This window comes from Lemur catta, chromosome 10 (genome assembly GCF_020740605.2).
Source record: "Lemur catta isolate mLemCat1 chromosome 10, mLemCat1.pri, whole genome shotgun sequence".
Classification (NCBI taxonomy): Eukaryota; Metazoa; Chordata; class Mammalia; order Primates; family Lemuridae; genus Lemur; species Lemur catta.
This window is the reverse complement of record NC_059137.1, coordinates 48,852,003-48,869,732: the sequence shown is the minus strand read 5'-3', so window position 1 is coordinate 48,869,732 and position 17,730 is coordinate 48,852,003. Positions and strand designations below refer to the sequence as shown.

Below are 17,730 nucleotides of genomic sequence, written 5' to 3'. Positions count from 1 at the left end.
CTATATACCCCGCCCGCCGCCCCGCCCCCGCACCACGTGACCGGCGGCCCGGCGGACGCGGAACAGCTGGTGGCAAAGCCCGAGTGTAGCCCTCAGCCACTTGCGGGGTCCTTCCCCCACTGCTGGCCCGCCGAGAGGGGTGGGGGTCGCACTCGGGGCGAGGAGGGAGTCCTGCCTGGGCGAAGGGCCCTGCCTGGGAGGAGAGGAGCCTGCCGCAGGGGCGGGGAGGTCCCACTGGAGGGGGACCCCAGTCTGGGTGGGGGCCCTGCCGGACTGAGGGGTCTGTCGGGGGAGCCGGTCTCGGGGAGGGCTGGCCGGGGCAGGGGTCGGGAGAAGCCGGTTTCCAGGCTGGCTTTGGGGTTTTGACAAACTCAGACCGATTAACGCTAACTTGTTGATTAGCATCAGTCCTCCGAATAGAACTCTTTTAAAATGGAAACAATGGCTTCTAGGCTGTTTATTTGAGGGAACAAATAACTTTTAAAGTTTTGTGAAATTCTAATCCAACGACGGACCCGGAGAGACTTCTGTTTTACTGCTCTTTTAAGTCAATTCTTAAAACATACTTCTAAAGTTGAATCGGAATTTCCAAAAAGGGCTTTAGAATACCGTTTGGTTGGTCCTCTCCTTTCTTTCTCTGCAAGACTTAATTCCAAATCACTCCTAATGATAGGGGCCCAAGCTTATGCAAGATTGCCAACTTTGGGCGTGTGTTTGGGGGAGAGGGACCTTATACATTGTATGCATTATTTTTAAGGCAACTTAAATCGTTGACGTTTGAGTCCCATATATTTCTTGTATAAAATGCAGAGGCTTGAACCACATTATTCGAGCAAACAAGTTGTGCAACCGCCCGGGGCCAGGTAGGATTCTGTGGACTTCTTCTCAAGTGGGCGACAGAGGATCACCAGATGAGTTATCACAGGCCTTGGCACCAGAGAGGACAGCTGGACGGTGAGGTGGGAAGGAAGCTTGGCATCTGCCGCCCACGGGTCCTCCGCCTCTAGAACTGGAACTAGGGGAGAAGACTATAGCGCTGGAGCCCCAGTGACCTGCTTTGTGTGTCAAGCTATGGAGTTTAAACTATGGGAAGCCCTCAAAGGCAGTCGCCGCAATTACTTAACCAAAGTTGCTTGCACACAGATACTGTATCATATTTAAAGCTTCAAACTAGCCCATTAAAAATGTATCCCTTATGCAGGACTGAATTAATATCTAAAAGCCCTTAGTAAGAAAAATGATAGTATTTATTTCCCTCCTCCCCCATGTAATTTAAAATAAAATATAATACTGAGCCATAAAATAAGTTTTGGAAGTCCAAAACAGTTCTAGTTTTATTTCCTGTGTTGACATTTTCAGTGTTTTAAACAATCAAATTTTGTTTTTCTTTTCTTTTTGGTATTCCAGCTTTCTGGCTTTCTCAATACTCTAAGCAAATGTTGGGTCTGCCTATTGTTGATGCATCCTTGCTCCCATGACTCCTCACTAATCTGACATCTTATTTTGCATCCAAAGACTCTTGCCCTTTCACCTATAAAATGCCTCCATCTTTTCCTTTTTTGTTTTTAACCTGTGAGTCACTTCCTCTCTTTAAGGATGAGCAAGCTTTCTTTTGCTTTTATTTGTCTGTGAAGAATAGGGCTCCAGGGACTAATCTTGGGACCAGACCCTCCAAACCCACAAAAGATAAAACACACCAAATCCTGCATCCCCAACTCTTTCAGCTTCATGAGTCTGTGAGAGCATTGAACTGGTAGCAAGAATAACACTGAAGGTGGGATGTGTGCAGTAAAGCAGTCCTGGGAAGTACCAGGCCATTACCATGGATGGGGCCAACCTGAGATTACTGAAGGTTTTCAGTGTTTTGTTTGGTTCCCTCCAGGAGTTTATCATGGCCTCCTGGGCCCTCCAGGGTCTGGCTCCTGCCTCTCTCAGGAGTCTCTTCTCTGATGTTTACCTCTCTTAAACGTTAAGCTCACTTATAGTCCCCTTGAACACATCCTAGTATAGGATTCCTGTGTGTCATTGCTCATGCTGTTTTCTCCAATTTGTCCACTGGGAATTTATCCTCCAAAACCCAGGTCTTGGCCAGAAAGAAAAAACCCATGTCAGATGGCACCATCCCCAGGAAGACCTCCTGAATACCTTAGATGGAATCCATCACTCAAACACCTCTGCTGTACCTCTGTACTTTATGCATACTTTTATGCTTGCCTTTATCACACAATATTATTTGCTTATACATTCTTTTTCTTTGAGGTTAAGAAATTTCTTTTTTCCTTTTGTAACCCCTAGCACACATAATGATGCCTGTACTGAGCAGGTGTTCAATAACTAGTTGTTGAAATAAATTTCAGTTTGTGTGTGGCCAATTATTTTTTATAAATACTATTATTTCTTAGAAGTCACTCTTAATAAAAAATTCTCCTGGATTATTAAGATAGTAAGTAGTACTCATAACTAAGCTTTGCAAATGCTATCATGCAGCAGTGGTTCTCAATGTGGGGCTCCTGGACAGCAGCATTCACATCACATGGGAACTTGTTAGAAATGCAAATCCCCAGGCCCCACCCAAAACCTAATAAATCAGAAACTCTGAGTGTGGACTCAGCAATCTGGAGGATTAATAAATCCTCCAGATTATTTTGATAGTTTCTAAAGTTTAATACAAAAGTGTTTTTTCATGGAGTGGTCTGGGGACTGGCATATCAGAATCACCTTGGGTGCTTGTTAAACATTGTGCCTCCTACCCCAGACCTACTGAGTCAGGATCTACAGGGGGTGGGACCCAAGAGCCTGCATTTTTAACAATACACCTTTGGAGTACCACCACTTTACTCTTCAAAAAGCACTTTCACATGTGGCTGATATTTGAGCCTCATAATAGTCTGGAAACTTTATGGAGAGGGGATTATTATTTCCATTTTAATAATGAAGAAACAGTCTCAGAGAAGTTATGGGATCTACCCACAGTCTTATGACTAAGCAGAAAGCTAGGCAAAACTAGATCTTGGGCTAGTTACCTAATTTCTCTTCACCTTAGTTTCTTCATCTGTAAAGTGGAGATAATAGCAATTCATGTTCTAGGTAAAGGTTATGTGGGTGTTCGTTGTACTAGTCTTTCAACTTTTCTGTGGGTTTAGGAAACTTTCAAAATAAAAAGTTTAGGATATATACAGTAATAAAAATGAACAGACCTATAACTAACTGCTTATTTTCAATGTAAATGAAAGAAGCCACATGCAAATGCATACTATACAAAAACAAGCTAAGCTCTGTCTTATGTGGGGGGGGGAATGCTTTTTTTTTTTTTCTTTTTTTCAAAAATGGACGGTCATTGCTTTGTTATGAGGTGGTAAGTACAGGGCTGGTGACTGGAAGGGGCCATGAGGAGCCTTTGGGTGCAGGTAATTTTCTATTCTGGAAGCTAGTTACATGTGTGTACTCTGTGAAAATTCATGAAGAAGCACATTTACATATGTTTTTGAAGAACTGAGGGGAAAAGAAACAGTCTTCATGGTGGCATGAGCCTGTAGTCCCAGCTACTCCAGCAGCTGAGGCAGGAGGATCAGGATTGCTTGAGCCCAGGAGTTCAAGACCACAGTGCCCTATGATCTCACCTGTGAATAGGCTAGGGTTTGTAGCAACTTAGGCTTCTTTGGGTGTGTTATTGATGCAAAGTAATACCAAAATAGCCAGAAAAAAATCTGACCATGGAGTTTCTTCTTCCAACTGCCTCCATCCCACAGTAGCAGCTCCGTGTGCTCCAGCTGTGTCCACCCGCATCCCCTCCTTCATGCAGCTTGCTCTCCCTCTCACACTCCCTCTTGAAACACACTCTTCCCTCTGTCTGGATTGCCTGCCCCTCTGGCAAACTCTATTCACTCTGTACAACTCCACTCTTCACCTCTCTGAGGTGCTGCCCAGCCCTAAGACCATAAAATAGGAAGTGGTGGCGCTGGGCTTCAAACAGGGTTTATCTGACTCTAGAATCTACACTGTTTACTTGATGCGGGCTCTTGGGAAATAAATGCACTTGACCCAAATAGACCTCAGTGTCCACACAGGCATCAGTAAGATGGAGTTAGCCTAGATTCTATCTAGGGTGCCTTTCAGCTGTATTATCTTAATCAAAAAACAACAACAGAAACAGTAGCTTGTATTGTATTAATATATGGCTTTGCAATGTCCTTTCTAAAAACATTATTTTGTTTTTTAAATTTTTTATTTATTTTTTTAATTTCAGAATATTACAGGGGTACAAATGTTTCGGTTACGTAGATTGCTTTTGTACTGCTTGAGTCAAAGATGTAAGTGTGCCTATCACCCAGATAGTGTACATTGTACTCATTAGGTATAATTTCACCCATCCCCTCCACCCTCCTCTCACTTCCTTGATTTCCATTGAGTTTTACTTCCATCTGTGCACATGAGTGCTGATCAGTTAGTTCCAATTTAATAGCGAGTACATGTGATGTCTGTTTTTCTATTTTTTAGATGTTTCACTTAGGAGAATGGTCTCCAGTTCCATCCAGATTGTTGCATTTTTTTATGCTGAGTAGTACTCCATGGTGTACACAAACCACATTTTATTAACACGCTCATGAATTGATGGGCACTTGGGTTGATTCCACATCTTTTTGATTGTGAATTGTGCTGTAATAAACATTCTAGTCCAGGTATCTTTTTGGTAAAATGACTTTTTTTCCTTTGGGTAAATATCCAGTACTGGGATTGCTGGATCAAATGGTAGCTCTATTTTTAGTTCTTTGAGGAATCTCCATACTGTTTTCCATAGAGGTTGCACTAGTTTGCATTCCCACCAGCAGAGTATAAGTGTTCCTATTTCTCCACATCCATGCCAGCATCTATTGTTTTGGGACTTTTTGATAAAAGCCATTCTCACTGGAGTTAAGTAATATCTCATTGTGGTTTTGATTTGCATTTCTCTGATGATTAGTGAAGTTGAGAATTTTTTCAAATGTTTATAGGCCAATAGTCTATCTTCTTTTGAAAAGCTTCTGTTCATGTCTTTTGCCCACTTTTTAATAGGGTTGATTTTTTTCTTGTTGAATTGCTTGAGTTCTTTGTTGATTCTGGTTATTAGCCCTTCATCAGATATATGGCATACAAATATTTTCTCCTATTTTGTAGGTTGTCTATTTGCTGTGTTGATTGTCTCCTTGGCTGTGCAAAAGCTTTTTATTTAATCAAGTCCCATTTATTTATTTTTGTTGCTGCTGTGATTGCCCTTGGGGTTGTCTTCATAAATTCTTTGCCTAGGCCAAAATCTAGAAGAGTTTTTCTAACATTTTCTTTTAGAATTCATATGGTTTCATGTCTTAGATTTAAATCTGTTATAAATCTTGAATTAATTTTTGTGAGTGGTGAGAGAGATGGATCTTGTTTCAATCTTCTACATGTGGCTATCCAATTTTCCCAGCACTGTTTATCAAATAAGGGTTCTTTTCCCCAGTATATGTTGCTGTCTACTTTGCCAAAGATCAGATGCCAATATGTTTTATATTTGGGTTCTCTATTCTGTTTCATTGGTCTCTGTCTTTATTTTTGTGCTAGTACCATGCTGTTTTGGTTACTATAGTTTTATAGCATAGCTTGAAGTCTGGTAAAGTGATGCCTCCAGATTTGCTCCTTTTGCTTAAGGTTGCTTTGGCTATTTGGGCTCTTTTCTGGTTCCCCAAAACATTATCTCAAACCAGACAGGTGACTTTTGCTATTCTCTTGTCACAAGACAGCTCTAGCTATCCAAGCACAAGGGAAATATTCCTATATTCATTTCTTATTTTCTCCTAAGCTTAAAATAGATAAAACCATCTTTCTGGCTGGGTGTGCTGGCTCACGCCTGTAATCCCAGCACTTTGGGAGGCTGAGACAGGAGGATCACTTGAGGACAGGAGTTCAAGACCAGCCTGGGCAACATAGCAAGACCTCATCTCTACCAAATATATATATACATATATATATTTTTAAACAATGGTTAGATGCCACGAAGTCGCTGGCAATTCCTTAACTTTATGTGTATTGTTAGGACTGAGGGCCTCTTCCATCCTTGTCAAGGGGAGTGCTAAACTTCTTTCCTTTCATATAAGACTCTACAAAAAAATTTTCTTTAATTTTTTTAAACTATATTTCTCATGGACCAGAGACCAGATAACAAATCACAAGTTATGAGTCACGAGGCCAGACAGTTTCTGCTTTGACCAGTTCAAATTCCATGTACACCGGTCATCAGCAGGAACAATTTCTTGGCTGACTCAATTACTCTATATTCCTAATCACCCCTGAACTTGATTCTCTTCCTTTCATCTTTTCTCCAAATACCATGGAGAGGAACAGGCAATACCTCTTTCACATGGACTTTGTCTTGACTTGGTTTCCAAACAGACCAACCTCCTTCTCCCCATCTGAACTTTATGTCTTTAGCCTGCCATGGTCTCTTCCCATCTCCATCTGAAATAGATAATTCAAGTAAAAGCATTCAGAAGATAGACCTCATCAATTTCAAATCTATTTCTTATCTAGACTATTTGTCTTCCCCTTCATCTTGTAGGTTTGAGATCTCATAAATTGAAGTTATCCTGGGCTGTCACAATTTCATGTGTTTTTATTATCTTTAAGTGAATGCAATTATTAAGTGAATTCATAATTGTAGCTTATTTTTTATTATTTATTTATATCCAATTCATTCCCTACCATGCAAAGGATTTAAGGTGCCTTACAAAAATGTGTAGATTATAGAAATAATAAATTTTAAGTAGGTAAGAAAAAGAAATTAAGAAGAAGCTTATAGTCTTTATATTGTCATCATGATATCAAGTAATTAATGTTCACAACAGTAGACACTCAGTGATTCAACAAAGAGGGAGAAACAACTGATAAAAGAAGAATCTATTGTATTCTAAAGTGCTACACTGGAGCTTTACTGATTTCTTTTTTTTATTTTTTGTTCATTTTTATTTACTTTTTATTCTCCCCTTCTCTTCCCCGCTATCAATTTCAATACGCTCTTTTGTGGTTTCTTAGTGCAACGTGGTATGGTGGAAAAACCCCCGACTTTGAAATCATCCCAACTTTGATTCTATGCATACTGTGGTAATGATAATACCTGCCTCAAAGAATTATCATGCAGAAAAATAATACAATGAGTATAAGGGCCCAAACATAGTGCCAGGCAAGTAGTTATATAATTTCTCATATTAATTTTTCTTTGATCACAGAAAAATAGAGCTAACTAAAATTTGGGTGATAAGAATGATAGAATTTTTGAGTAAGAAGAGGGCTTGTTAATGGTCCTATGTCCTATCCAGTGGGTCTCTGTGTGCTTCTGTGTGCAATCAGTTCACTGCAGCCTCTAACTCCCCAGCTCAAGTGATCCTCCCAACTCAGCCTCCTGAACAGCTGGGACTACAGGTGTGCAACACCATGCCCAGCTAATAGTTAATTTTTTGTAGAGACAAGGTCTCCCTATATTGCCCAGGCTGATCTCAAACTCATGGCTGGTATTATAGGCGTGTAAGCCACCATGCCTGGCCTAGAAATTTTAAAAAGTAGCCAGGTCATTCTGATGCAGGTGATCCAAGAACAATACATTAAGAAACGCTGCATTCAAGCCAGACTCTTTACAGAGGGACAAAGCAGTTGACTTATTTGCCTAACACACCACAGCTGGCAGATTGAAAGCAGACCCTTGGGTGCCTGACTCCATGGCCTTTCCTCCAGGCTGCATTGCTTCCACAATGTTTAGGAAAATACAACTCAACAGTAAGTCTATTTCATGTAATCATTTTTGCGCAAAGAATTGCCCTTGGCCTAGTGTGCTGGCTCACACCTGTAGTCCCAGCTGCTGGGGAGGCTGAGGTGGGAGGATCACTTGAGCTGGGGAGTTAGAGGTTGCAGTGAGCTGATTGCACCACTGCACCCCAACCTGGGTGACACAGTGAGACTCTGTCTCTAAAAATTCAAGCTTACTGACCAGCTCCAACACTAGAAGGCCACCCAATTCCCATCCTCAACACCTAATGACCACAAGGACATTATTTTTGGATTGCTAGAGCATGAACTGTCCTTGAAAAACGCAGTTTGCTTTGCATGCTGAGTGATCTTTGCCCTGGGTAACCTAAGCAACCCTTCCTAGAGGCCTAGTCCGCTGTATATACAAGTTGCTGACACTCAGGGACTATCCACAGGAAATCCAAAGTGGCAAGGTATTTTTTTAGGGCCCCTCACCTACCTTTCAGCCCCTTTTTTGCTTCTTAGAGAATCCTACTTTTTCTAGGTGCATTAATGTTCTTTGTCTGCTTTTAGTCTCCCTACTGTAGTCTCCTTCCCCACACACCCCAACCTTAATGAGCCTGTGCTCTCAACTAAAAAGGCAAAAGGCATTTTATAAATGAATTCAAACCCAGATGCTAAAGAGTAGTTTATTAATGCCCACTTTCAACTTGATAAGTGTGTGTGTATATATATATATATATATATATATATATTTTAACAATTTGCAAAATATATTCTCATGCAAAGTAGGAAGGACATGTTTTTCCTAGTCTGTGCTTTGACTCAAAGGGATTGTCATTTGTCCAAGGTTACCCCATTTGTAAGTATAGAGTTGGATCAAAGATCCTCTCTACAGTCTTGAAGCCAAAGTTCTTTCAGCTATGTCGTGTTGTCTGTGAGGGATAAATGTCTAAAGGTCCCCAGTGAATGTATATTGAATGATGTTGGAATAAAGAGCAAGACAGAATGAGTTATTGAGAGAGAGAGAAAAAGAGTGAGGGTTATTTCCTTAAGGAACCAAAAAGGAATTGTTCTCAGTAGATGGGAAAGAAGGGTATGTAAAGTTAAGAACATCCCCCACAACACACACACACACACACACACACACACACACACACCCCTACCCCTTCTCCTTTATACTACCTATGTGTCAGTCTTCAGATTTAATTGGTTCTCCCCCCAAAAAGCCCTATAGATAACATGTTTATTTATTTCTTGCTCTTTCTCAGGAATTAAAAATCAGGCAAGCTACAAAACCCAGATGATGACCCTAGAATTTTGGAAGAGACCCTATTGGTTATCTAACCCAGTGGGTCTCTATGTGTTTTTGTGTGCACAGAAATGGCCTAGGGCACAGATCTTCAGCCAAAAGAGGCTTTTAGGATGCTGCTTTAGCAGTTTTGTTGGAGGCAAGGACTGTGGCCAGCCACTCTTGGAAACCCTTGCTTTTGGCCTGGCTTCATTTTTGTGAAGATGACTAATCCTTCCATTTCTCTGAGTCCTCCTATTGGTTGAGAGCCAGTGGGAAATGGGGTTAAGAAAAGGGAGTGATTTGGGGTTTTCTGAATATATTAATTTTGGAAAGAGAACTGAACTAAAAATTTCAGGAACAATTTAACCTTTATATTCACTGTCTACTTCAACATTCCAGCTCTGAAATTGCATTTGACAAAGATTCTTTTCTTAGGTTGGCTTCTGACAGGGCCAATATTAGTAGTCCTTAATGACTCAAGAAACAACGGAGGAAGTTAGGGAAAATACGACTTTACCAACCAGTGCCATTTCCAGAATTATCCCACTCTCTGAGCTGGTAATGAAACCCTCAAGGTCAGGATTAGTGTCATCCCAGGATGAGTCATTCCTTTTATCTGAGCCAATTAATCAAAGTTCCACGTTTGATTTAATATTTCATTAAAGAAAAATCCAAAAGGCTTCACTAAGTAAAGACAAAGGGATACATCATGATTTCCAAAGTTTAGCAGACATCCTATTAAAATCCATACTACTAGAAATGTTATGAAATTCATCAAAAATTCAGAATTTATCTTCTAAAATTTAAGACTCTGTTGATATTGAGTAAGCCTGATGTCATTTTAGCAGATCTGTAAAACAAACAAACAAAACAAATCAATCTGTCCTTGAAGTTTGAGCATTGAAATGAAAAAATAAAAAAGCTTTGTGATACAAAGTTATGCTTGTAAGAATGGCATCTATCATAGCAACATCACTTTTCCAAGCCTCCAGACATTTTCATGTTTGGGCTTTAGCAAATGAAATCACTCGTCTACTATCAGAGGAGAAGAAGCAGAGACCATTACTCTGAAACTGAAATATAGATCAGCTAGCTAATTTTTCATTTTCCAGAATAGGAAATTAAAAAAAAAAGCTCGCTACCTGCCCCCATCAACATTTGTCACTCATATCTGATTAGATGTAACTCACAGGAATGGAATATGGACTCAGAAACACCCTCCCACCCCGTCAGTCCCTACTTTAAGGTGTCTCAGGCTGGCCTTACATGTCCCAATATATAACCCTGGAAATGCAGACAAATAGATAAATCCAGATATATCTAGGTAACCAAGAGCTGGATTAAATTAAATTAAATGCCATACATAATTTTTTTAGCCCTCTTCACACTTAATTTCTCTTATTTCACCTTCTCACAGGTAATCATAAGGACTCTTAAAGCCGTCCTTTCATAAATGAATGGAAACGACATAGCACTTAATTTAATGAATGCTTTAGATAAGGAGAAAGATGATATTGGAAAAAATATAGTTTCCTTTTTGAAATATCATTTTGTTTTTGATCAATGAAGATTGTGACATTACCATAAAATAAAATTTTGTTTGATTATAAAAATAATATATGAAAAATGTAATATGGCTGGGTACAGTGGCTCATTCCTATAATCCTAGCACTTTGGGAGGGCAAGACAGGAGGATCACTTGAGGCCAGGAGTTTGAGAACAGCTTAGGCAACATAAGACCCTGTCTCTACAAAACATTTAAAAATTAAATGGGCATAGTGGCATGCACCTGTAGTTCCCACTGCTCGGGAGGATGGCTTGAGCCCAGGAGTTTGAGACCAGCCTGAGCAACATAGCAACACTCCATCTCTATTAAAAAATGGAAAAATTAACCAGGTGTGCTGGCATACACCTGTAGTCCTAGCTTCTCAGGAGGCTGAGGCAGGAGGACAGTGAGCTATGATGAGGCCAATGCACTCCAGCCGGGACAACAAAGCAAGCCCCTGTCCCTAAATAAATAAATAAATAACCTTTCTCAAAAAATGTACCTAAAAAAGAATGCAACTTGCTTGAATGTGTGTTTATTTTTTTATTTTTATTTTTTTTTTTGAGACAGAGTCTCACTTTGTTGCCCGGGCTAGAGTGAGTGCCGTGGCATCAGCCTAGCTCACAGCAACCTCAGACTCCTGGGCTTAAGCGATCCTACTGCCTCAGCCTCCCGAGTAGCTGGGACTACAGGCATGAGCCACCATGCCCGGCTAATTTTTTTGTATATATATTTTTAGTTGGCCAGATAATTTCTTTCTATTTTTAGTAGAGACGGGGTCTCGCTCTTGCTCAGGCTGGTCTCGAACTCCTGACCTTGAGCGATCCACCCGCCTCGGCCTCCCAGAGCTAGGATTACAGGCGTGAGCCACCGCGCCCGGCCTTGAATGTGTGTTTAAATAACCAAAGCAAACTAATTTATTATTTACTCCTCAATTTGTAGTTAATAAAAAAGCAGTTTCAGACTTTTATTTTAAAAAATCATAGCTATCCCTAAGTTGAAGTAAAAGAAGAAATGAAAATTTTCTCATCTAAATATAAAATACCAGTTTGTCGGAAGCTTATTATAGTATGAAATACTTAGTAAAGTATTTCACAAGGAAATATGCCAAAATGTTAATTGCAGTTATCATTTAGTAGGAGGACTACAGCTCATTTTTTTCTTATTATCTATATTTTCTAAAGAATAAAAAGTTGGGTTTTTTTTAAGATGAAGGTTTTTATTAGATTGTACATAATGCTCAAAAAAACTGAAGAGCTAACCAGAGGAGTCACTGATGATTGCTTAATTCTACCCAGCAGCTTGATTACAGAAAGCCAGTAACTGAGAGCAGCCCACCATCCTAGAAAATCTAACTGCAAACTTCCACACACATATTTGAATCAAGGACTCCCGTAGCTGCTTGGAGACTCAGCTTGGCAGTCTCACATTGAAGGTCCAATTCATGAACCAAAACGTATTCTCTCAAATGTTCTGTGAAAGTGTGGCTACAGGAGCATAAACTGAGCAGAGCAGCCACAGTGTCACAGGACGAATTCCTAGTCACCTTCTAGGCCTGGGCACCAAAGACACAGCCCTTTCCCTTCATGTGCTCAAGAGAACTTCAGGGAGGCTTGGACAGAAACCACACCTAGACCACCATGTTCTTTTTTTTTTTTTTTTTTTTTTTTTTGAGACAGAGTCTCGCTTTGTTGCCCAGGCTAGAGTGAGTGCCATGGCGTCAGCCTAGCTCACAGCAACCTCAAACTCCTGGGCTCAAGCAATCCTCCTGCCTTAGCCTCCTGAGTAGCTGGGACTACAGGCATGTGCCACCATGACTGGCTAATTTTTTCTATATATATTTTTAGTTGTCCATATAATTTCTTTCTATTTTTAGTAGAGACGGGGTCTTGCTCTTGCTCAGGCTGGTCTCAAACTCCTGAGCTCAAACGATCCACCCGCCTCCGCCTCCCAGAGTGCTAGGACTACAGGCGTGAGCCACCGCGCCTGGCCGACCACCATGTTCTTGACAGCTTTGCAGCAGGTGAGCATATGAAGTTCACACCCATCCCTTTTTATGTATTTATTTGTTTGTGTGTTTATTTATTAGAGGGTGGAGGAGATTCTGATTAGGGCAGTCTGTGACTGAACTAAACTTTACCATATTCATGTTAAGTAAATGATCTGGCTACTAATTCATAACACAATTTCCTATGAAAGATAAAAATCAAGAACTGCAGAATATTTCCCAGAAAAAGAATAGGGGTGATTTTATCACATTTATTTTTTCCTTTTTTCTTTTGCACACACACATACACACAGCTTGGGACATATACCCCAAACTGCCAAGGAATCTCAGTTTGTGGTGCAATTTTTTTTGGTTAAAGATATTGTGTGTTTCAAGACACAATCTGCTCCAAAACATGCCATCTTGAAAGACATACCAAATAATTGGCAACAGTGATCTGGAGTGGATGATCCAGGATTGCAAAAACCCTCCACTTTCCATATTATGTATTTCTTATAGTGTCTGAAAATATTTAGTGAGCCTGTATTTTTACTTCTGTGAGCAGAAAGCATAACAGAAAGAAATTTTAGAAACAAAAAGCAGCATGCCACATCTCTTGGCAGTGGATCATGTATTACCTACGTTAGCTTCATCTGGACTTTCTTGTGATAGTCCTGTCTGCCTGTGAGAATCTCCAACCCTCAATCTCCAAGCAGCTGTGAGGGTCCCTGAGCAGATTTGGCAGTTCCTTACTGATGCTCTGAATGAGTAGGACATCAAGCATGCAGGAGATATAAAGCTGGGAAAAAGTAGAAGACTCCAGGCTTCCTTTTCTTGTGACTTCGTCCATTGGGTTTGTCGAACCGTCTTCACCGTCAGAATGAGCAGTTTCCCTAAAGGTCCTTGCTTACCTTCTCAGCCCCATACACCTTTTGTTTATGGTTGATTCCCCAGGCCTCTCAGCAAATGGCCACAGAGGTTTAATCTAGTATTGACTGTCACCACCAACAAACTGCATGCTTAGTCAAAGATGTGTCTTAGAACTGAGCTGTTAGGTACAGCCCTCAACATGAGTGAAGGAAGAATATTGGAAATGAGGTGGGGAGTTTTTGTGCTCTTCGGCATGCAAATTGTTCAGCACAGTGCACGTTGCCAAGGTGCCAAGAGCCTGTTTTCCATGATACCCAAAAGAATAATACACTGTATGCAAGGAAGCCCTGCCAAGTGTGCAGCCCTGTGTTGTGTGACATCAGGGACACAACAGATATAAAATTCATGAGCCCTGCTCTTGAAGAGTCCAAAATATATAGTTAGTAACTGAGATCTCTGTTATAAAGAGGCAAGGTAATATTTCTCTCTGTCTCTTTCTCCCTGTTTCTCTCTCTCTCTCTCTCTCTCTCTCTCTCTCTCGGTGTATGCTGTGTATAAAGGTACCAATTCCTTACTACACAAACTGAACAAGACCAGCTAATCACCAGTCTGCCACATACACAGTTCCTTAAAGACATTCTTCATTGCTTTATCAAGCCAAGTACTGCTGCTCAAGCTCTCACTTTCTGTGGCCCTCTGGCTTTGGCACTGGCCTTATCTCCAGCCACACTTCCTGTCTCTGTGGGGACACATGAACAGAAGGTGAACATTACAATGCTCCGGTCCAATGGCCATGAGGGCTGCTTTCACACAATGCAGCTTATCCCAGTTGCTTCAAAAATCTTCTCCACTATCCTTGTTCTGTATCCCTTCTTCCATGCATTACCCCCATGTCAACCACTCCTAGAATATTGGCCCCTGAGAGGTTCCTGCTTTCTTTCCCAGCCAAACACACTTGAGGAAGGAAGCCCTAATCATTCTGCCAAAACATTCTATTGAGGCAGAATGAACTCCCAGTGGAGTCATGGAAACTCATGCAAACAGCCATTGCCAATCAGGTTGCTGCCAGCCAATTCCAAGAAGAGCCTGCTGGTTCCTCTACCTCCTTCACACTCTATGTTAAATAGTGTCCTGCTCACAGCTCACAATGTCCCCATTCTTTTGGTGGCACCATTTCAAGGGACTTAAATAGCCTCCTCCTTTGACCAGCATTTGTGGGCTTATGACATTCCCTGCCAAACCATAAGGGCTACCTACAAGTGGTAGTTCTTCTGGCCTGTGTAAATTCCTAGAACCCCTAGCCTGGCCACGTAATTACAAGCCCCAAAGCATTAATAAGGACAATAGAAAAGTAGATATGGAGAATGGGAGAGGACAAATTATCAAACAAAGTAAAACAACAGAAAAAACCACCTTGAAATCTACATAAAAACTAAATAGTTGGGTGCATTGTACATGCCTGGAGTCCCAGCTACTGAGGAGGCTGAGGCAGGAGTTCAAGGCTATAGTGCACAGACAGCATCTATGAATAGCCACTGGACTCCAGCCTGGGCAACATAGCAAGACCCCATCTCTAAAAAAAGTTTTTTTTAAAAAACTAAATAGAAAGCTTTGTGAAACCAAGTCTTATAAATTTATATAATTTAATATAAAGCAGAATTACATTTTAAGGAGCTAAAATAGTTTTAATTTCTATGCCTATGTAAACATGCCAGATAAAATCACATATATATAAATATTTTCAATAATAAAGTATTAAAAATGACAACAAGCTGGTAGGAAAAATGATGTGCCCCTCTGGTGACCAAGTTGAAATGAATTTTTGAAAAGAAAGACAATATGTACATTTATTAAAAGGATACCTGGAATCACCCAGATCTGTATTTGATACCAAAACAGTATTAAACTTGCAAGAAATACCTCTAAAAGAAAATGGGAGGGAGCCAGGAGAGGATGGCAGAGCTATCAGACTGTGATGCAGGCCTCGCCCTGAGGGAAGAAGAGAGGGAAGGAAGGGTGGGTAAAAGCATGTTAATTACAGTGTGCTCTAAGGAAATCCAGCAGGCTGTTTGGGAGCTCACAAATCATCAGACGAATCCCACATCTCCAAAGGATGTTGCCTTAATATCCCTGCCACACTTGGTCACTGGCTGGGAGCAGCCCCTGAGTGCCTGGCCGCAGCTCAAACACAGTGATGGAGTTCAGAACGTGACGGGGGGGCCCTCAGTCAATTGCTCTCTGAAACTGGAAGGGTATCTGAGAGGTGTAACTCATGGCCACCACACTCAGTTTCCTCTTCAGTAGAACAGGACAAAATCCATGCGCACTTACCTTCTAGGGAAGTTGTGTGTCCTAGAGGAGGCAATGTTTCTGAACACTTTGTAAATTGCAAAGTATGGAACATGTACAGTATTATTTACACAGGACCCCAGTATGAGGTGCAGCTTTTCACTCCGTATCTCTGTCTACCTCCTTAGTGCAAACCTGCAGCAGTGGGGCCTACCAGATCTCCGGTCTACTTCTGACACTTTCCTTCTGAGCTACTCAACCTGGTGACTTCCTGGGCCCAGCCCCACCTGGAAAGCAGGAAAGGAAAATGCAGTCCTTTGGCTCAGAGCTACAAATGTCCTCAAATAGATTGAGCCAGCTGGATGCTGATAGGTGGGTCCAGCCTCACAATGCCCCACTTCATGAAGTTGGACGTCAACTTCTTTGGTAACCAAGGGCCGTGCACGGCAAGTTCTGCAACTTAGTGATGATTATACTACTTGGAAGAGAGGCAGACTATTAGACTTTGAGAGCTCCACGTTTTGGTTTTTATTTTATTTATTTTTGGATAGGTAATACATACACAGGATCTGATATTCAAAACTTACAAAAGGGAATACAGTGAAAAGTCTCTCTTGCATTCTTGTCCTCTAAAGTTTCCCCCCCCTGGAGGCAATAAATGCTATTATTTTCGTCTGTATCCTTCCAGAAATATTTTTGTGTATTTATACTTCTAAAATAATGTCTAAAACTGCTAAGAGAAAGTCCCTCAGAGAGTAACCACTGTTCAGACTAGGCTCGTGTTATTTAGAAACATCTAGTATGTTCTAATTGATCTCATTTCAACTTTATTTGGAAGCATATTTTTTCAACATTTTATTATGAAGGTTTTCAAACATACAGGGAAGTTGGAAGAATTGTTCAGTGAACACCCACCACCTAGATTCTGCAATTACTAATCTGCTGTAGTTGCTTTAGGTATTGTTATTATTATTCCTATTTTACTGCTGACAAAACTGTGTTAAAGGTTAATGATTTGTTGCGAAAGCTTGGAATGCTATCTTGTCTCTCAATCCTTTTCTATTACAGCATTTCAACCAAGGTCCAGAGGTTAATGTTCCCCGAGAAGAACTTAAATCCAGTTTCTTGTGTCTGAACATGGTCTGCAGGTAAACCCCAGAGAACACAGTCCTCTTTTTCACTTATAATTTCTCTACCCTTTGCCCCTTAACGTCTGACGTGGTGCTGCTCTCCTTGACAGACTTTAACCTCCCCAGCTGACTTTCATTCTTCACCCAAGCCTGGCAGTGTTTAGACACGTGAGAGAAGCAAGACCAGGCAGCCCAGCAGACTCGCCCATCTTCCTTTATCTCAACAGCCCACATGGACAACCACTTTGCTACTCCCAGCGTGGTTCACAGACCAGCAGCATTATGTCATAAATGCACAATCTCAGGCCCACTCAGACCTACTAAATGAGGGTATGCATTTTAGTAAGATTCCCAGGTGATTCCTGTGCACATGCCAGACCACTACACTCTCACGTCAGCCCTAAAGAGGAGGCCAATGTGATTTGCTGGTCCCATGTGGAAAAAAAAGAAGTTAATGACATTTATCTTCAGAACGACCCTTTTTTTTTTTTGTCTTGTTTTGCTTTTTAGATTTCCTTTGCTTCTTTACTCCTTTTCTTCACAACCTATAATACCACTTATTGAGCCTTTACTCTGTACCAAAGAAATTATTTCTAACCCTGAGAGCATTTCAAAAGATTTTTTTTTTCCTACTTTATAGGTGAGGCTCAGAGGGTTAGAAATCCACCCAAAGTTAAACAGCTGTAAATAGTAAGCATGAGGCATGCCTACATTTAGGGAGCAGGCAAAAAGAATCACACTAGAAATCACCGGGGAAATTATCAATTGTCATTGGTGCCAGTAAATTATGACACGTGGAAAGAATTTCCAAAATTTTTGATAAAAAAACTCCGAAATATCCCTCTCTCTTCCAAATGTCTTG

At 40.9% G+C, this 17,730-nt stretch overlaps 1 non-coding gene across 1 annotated transcript; it reads right to left on the bottom strand.

The window, feature by feature from the left end:
- Positions 1 to 5,989: 5,989 nt before the first annotated feature.
- On the bottom strand, positions 5,990 to 6,112 carry LOC123646800. The gene has a single exon (XR_006738048.1). It is a non-coding gene; the product is annotated as a U6atac minor spliceosomal RNA (small nuclear RNA).
- Between the last annotated feature and the right edge of the window lie 11,618 nt (positions 6,113 to 17,730).